Source organism: Rhipicephalus microplus, unplaced genomic scaffold (assembly GCF_043290135.1).
Source record: "Rhipicephalus microplus isolate Deutch F79 unplaced genomic scaffold, USDA_Rmic scaffold_397, whole genome shotgun sequence".
Classification (NCBI taxonomy): domain Eukaryota; kingdom Metazoa; phylum Arthropoda; class Arachnida; order Ixodida; family Ixodidae; genus Rhipicephalus; species Rhipicephalus microplus.
In genome coordinates this window covers 1-5,000 of record NW_027464961.1, presented here as the reverse complement: position 1 = coordinate 5,000, position 5,000 = coordinate 1, and the positions used below count along the sequence as shown (strand labels likewise).

At 58.1% G+C, this 5,000-nt stretch overlaps 2 non-coding genes across 2 annotated transcripts; both read right to left on the bottom strand.

Moving 5' to 3' along the window:
* Positions 1-692: 692 nt before the first annotated feature.
* On the bottom strand, positions 693-845 carry LOC142794301 (5.8S ribosomal RNA). The gene has a single exon (XR_012892233.1). It is a non-coding gene; the product is annotated as a 5.8S ribosomal RNA (ribosomal RNA).
* Positions 846-2,565: 1,720 nt separating this feature from the next.
* LOC142794302 (small subunit ribosomal RNA) lies at positions 2,566-4,380 on the bottom strand. Its single transcript, XR_012892234.1, has one exon. It is a non-coding gene; the product is annotated as a small subunit ribosomal RNA (ribosomal RNA).
* Between the last annotated feature and the right edge of the window lie 620 nt (positions 4,381-5,000).

Genomic DNA, 5,000 nt, shown 5'->3' with positions numbered 1-5,000 from the left:
ACCGACGGCGGACTACGACGAGAACGCCTTAAGCTTCGCCAACGTTTCGCCAACTCGTGCGGGAGACTTTTTCCGCTTCGCGGCAAGTCGTCGCGCCGTGCTCTCCGCATCAACCGCGTACGCAGCGAACCGCAAACGTCGGGCGCAGCCTCCTCACCTCCCTGCGCTTTGCGCGCGAACGTTCCCTGTTCGCGCGGCAAAGCCTGGAGGAGGCACGGCCCCGCAGCGTGTTCGAGCGCCCGGTCTACGGGACACCCTGCTTACTTCGAGGGCAACAAGCGCAACGCAAGGCTGCGATCTCGCGCACTTTGCGCACGGCTGGAGAAGCTTTGCTGGCCGGCTTTCGCTCCTCGTGTTTACCGTGCGTTAAAGTTGCGCGTCCGTGGCTCTCGCAGCTCTTGCGCGCCCGGTCGCAGAGAGGAGTACGCAACCTCGACCGCACTTTCCCTGCAGGCTTCCTTCCGACTCGAAGTCCTGCGGCGGTCTCAACGAGGTGCCACATCCTCAATGCAGTCGGTCGCCCCCGTTTCGGTTGGGCTCTGGCACGACGGTCGCCACCGTCTCGCCCTTGAGTGGCCGCTGTTGGCGCTCGCTGTGAGGTGTTCAGCGTGCTGTCCGTGTTGCCGACGCGGTCAAAACGAGTCGACGGCTCACGTTCCCTTGTGCGCCGAAGGCTCTCTTGATATGTGATCCGACCCTCAGACAGACGAAGCCAAGGGAAGACCCAAGGCCGCAATGTGCGTTCAAAGAATCAGTGCTCAGTGTGTCCTGCAATTCACACCAAGTCTCGCAGCTGGCTGCGTTCTTCATCGACCCGAGAACCGAGTGATCCACCGCTTAGAGTCGTGAAAAAGTGTTTGTTCAATTCCGTACAGTCAAAACCAAACGTTTCTGGCACTCGGCCAAACAGTGGCCAAGAAGGGCGCTTTTCAGCGCACGCTTGGACTCCAAAACTCTGCCGCGCCTTTTTCGGCTGCCGCAAATCGAGCAAACGGTGTGTTTCGGACGGCGTTTCGCTTCCGCTACTTGCGAGTGCTTTCGTGGTCCACCCCTCTATAAATACTCGGGAGGCGTCGAAGCCGGTTCTCCAAGCCGGACCCGTAGGTATCGTTGTGTGCTCGCTCTCATTGGCCCGCCTAACCAGAAAATGCCTGCGGTACACACCATTTGGATAAGAGTGCACGCAGATGCGGGCCTCGACGGCTACACATTTCCTCGGGCGGCCGCCTCCCGGCCTCCGTGGAGCGCGGGATGCACGGTCCCATCGACAAGCCTCTCCCGTTTTTACCGTGGCGTCGCGGTTCACCACGGCGGGCGGGTCGGTCTCCTCCGCATAAAAAGGGGGACCCCCGCTTTTTGTTCCACGAAATCGCACAAGCTTTTTTCGCATCCACGGTTTGCCACCGCACACCAAAATGCCGATCCGGCTGCCTACTTTAGCCAACAGGTGGAGCCAGGCGCGCCGTACTTGCGCGGCACTTCCCACGTCCACCGAAGTCGGTGCCAAGGACCACTTTCGGCGCCGGAGCCGCGTACGAGCCTACTCGAGGCGGAAGAACGAAGCCAGCAAGGGCCTGGCCGCAAGTGCGTTCAATTGTCGGGACGTCCAAGTCCCTCGTTCTTCCGTGCTTCCTCTTTCGGCAAGTCGTTGCGGCACCTTCCCAAAGCGCGCAGACCCGCTAATCGCGACGAGCGCGACGTGGCCGTGCCGCCTTTCCCTCGGCAGCAAGCAAAACGCCTGGCAACGTCGACGCTCCCCTAACCGCGATCTCGCACCGTGTTTCGTGTGGCGAATTCAAAAGCCGGCCGGCGCTGCTGCAACCATTACGGTCGGTACGCATACGCCGCGGAGGGCGGGACGGTCATCGGAGCGTGCGGTTCCTCCATCGAGTACTGCGCACCTCGGCCGTCGCATCGCCGTGCCATGACCGGCCGCGCGTCAACGCGAACCGGTGCCAGCGAGATCCCTCGCCTGCAAGAACCGACCGGCAGCCTCCGTCACCCGAGGACGCGGAGGCGCTTGCCGCGGACGGCGGGACGGTATGCACTGGTGCACAGCGGACCCGTCACATCGCCAGTTCCTTGACCGACCGCCGACGCTTGTGCCGTTCCTCTCGTACTTGGCAGTCGCCGCGCGATTGTCGGGTCTCGTTCTTGCACGCTCGAACGGTCGGGAGGGCACTCGGCTGGCGTTTCGGGAACGCGCAGCCTCGCCTTCTACCGACGTAACCACGACTCGCCGTTCGCGCTCCGCCGCTCCTGTTTACAGTACTAGGCGGTCCCGCAGCGGTCGGGTCGCGCATTTCGAGCGCTTCGAGCCACGGTGCAGTGGCGGGTCGAAAGCCGACCTATGAGTGCGTTGCGCCGTTTGTACCCGCGTCCGCCACCTGGCCGACCGTCCAAGGTCGCGGTGTTGGCGTCCGCTGGGCGCAACAATTTGTCACGGGGTGCCGCTCCACATTCAGGCAGCCCCGTGGGGAAAAGCCGACCCCGCGTCCAAACGGGGTCAGCGGCAGAAAGTGTCGGGCGCAGACGCAGCTGAGGCGCTCACCCTTCACAATCCGTTAATGATCCTTCCGCAGGTTCACCTACGGAAACCTTGTTACGACTTTTACTTCCTCTAAATGATCAAGTTTGGTCATCTTTCCAACAGACCGGCGCAACCGAAAGGCCGCGCCGGACATCGGTCCGAAGACCTCACTAAATCATTCAATCGGTAGTAGCGACGGGCGGTGTGTACAAAGGGCAGGGACGTAATCAACGCGAGCTTATGACTCGCGCTTACTGGGAATTCCTCGTTCAAGGGGAACAATTGCAAGCCCCTATCCCAATCACGAAAGAAGTTCCACGGGTTACCCAGTCTTTTCAGACAGGGATAAAGACACGCTGCTTCCTTCAGTGTAGCGCGCGTGCGGCCCCGGACATCTAAGGGCATCACAGACCTGTTATTGCTCTGTTTCGTGCGGCTAGGAGCCGCTTGTCCCTCTAAGAAGGTTGTAAGGTGCTGGGAACCCCGCACCTATTTAATAGGCTAGAGTCTCGTTCGTTATCGGAATTAACCAGACAAATCGCTCCACCAACTAAGAACGGCCATGCACCACCATCCACCGAATCAAGAAAGAGCTCTCAATCTGTCAATCCTCCCAGTGTCCGGGCCGGGTAAGTTTTCCCGTGTTGAGTCAAATTAAGCCGCAGGCTCCACTCCTGGTGGTGCCCTTCCGTCAATTCCTTTAAGTTTCAGCTTTGCAACCATACTTCCCCCGGAACCCAAATACTTTGGTTTCCCGGAAGCTGCCCGCCGAGTCATTTGAGTAACTCAGGCGGATCGCTGGTTGGCATCGTTTATGGTCAGAACTAGGGCGGTATCTGATCGCCTTCGAACCTCTGACTTTCGTTCTTGATCAATGAAAACATTCTTGGCAAATGCTTTCGCAGTAGTTCGTCTTGCGACGGTCCAAGAATTTCACCTCTAGCGCCGCAATACGAATGCCCCCGTCCGTCCCTCTTAATCATTACCTCGTATTCCAAAAACCAACAGAACAGAAACGAGGTCTTGTTCTATTATTCCATGCAAGTTTATTCAGGCGACTCGCCTGCGTTGAGCACTCTAATTTTTTCAAAGTAAAAGCACCGGCCATCTCGAGGCACACAATGAAGTGCACCAAGAAAGAACCGGCATGATGTTCAGTCCGAGCCGTCGCATCGGGTAGATGCACTACTCGTCTGGAACTGAGATCCAACTACGAGCTTTTTAACCGCAGCAGCTTTAGTATACGCTATTGGAGCTGGAATTACCGCGGCTGCTGGCACCAGACTTGCCCTCCAATTGATCCTCGTTAAAGGATTTAGAGTGTACTCATTTCAATTACGGGGCCTCAAAAGAGTCCCGTATTGTTATTTTTCGTCACTACCTCCCCGTGCCGGGAGTGGGTAATTTGCGCGCCTGCTGCCTTCCTTGGATGTGGTAGCCGTTTCTCAGGCTCCCTCTCCGGAATCGAACCCTGATTCTCCGTTACCCGTAACAACCATGGTAAGCAAGTAACCTACCATCGAAAGTTGATAAGGCAGACACTTGAAAGAAACGTCGCCGGCTCGTGGCCATGCGATCAGCACAAAGTTATCCAGAGTCACCACACAATACGGGCCGAAACCCGATCGATCTTGGTCTAATAAAAGCACCCGTTACCCAAAGGGCTCCAGGCTCACTGCATGTATTAGCTCTAGAATTGCCACAGTTATCCAAGTAGGAAGAAACGATCTAAGGAACCATAACTGATTTAATGAGCCATTCGCGGTTTCGCCTTATTTCGGCATGTACTTAGACATGCATGGCTTAATCTTTGAGACAAGCATATGATTACTGGCAGGATCAACCAGGTAATCGTTCGACTGCGCGTCCGTCCTCGCCCTCGGCGGGCCGGACGCAGTCTGTGTGCGGCGGAGGCCACCTTCAGGCGCCCCAACACGCTTATTTTGCACTCCGAGATGACGGCGTTCGAGCTCGCTACGGCACAACCTTCCCGAAAGACGAGTGGGAGCCGTGCGGCAAGAAGCACGTTCATGCTCGCTCTTTTTCGTTGCATCGACTCGGTCGCGCCGTGCGGGTTGCCCAAGCCCGCTGCACTGTCGGTGGACCGGCCGGAACTAGCAACGGAGCCGAGACTGCAAAGCCGCCAGACGACGGGTCACGCCCGCGTCTTCGGCGCTTTCGCATCTGAATCGCCCGAGGACGACACGGAACACACCTCGATATCGTGGTAAAACGGCACCGTCCGACAACCAGCCCCTAACGCATCAAGCGGATGAGGCTGCAGACGACTGCCGTGGATTCCCCTGGAGCAGACCCGAGGACACGCTTGACGAGGCCGAAGCCCGCCGCATATCAGACACCCGGTCGCTTTCGCGTACGCCGCTCACGAGAACCCCCACATAATAGCAGCGATAAGTACCCAGACCTCCTTGGGCCCTAATACGAGCGTACTCGAGAAAATTTCACCGCG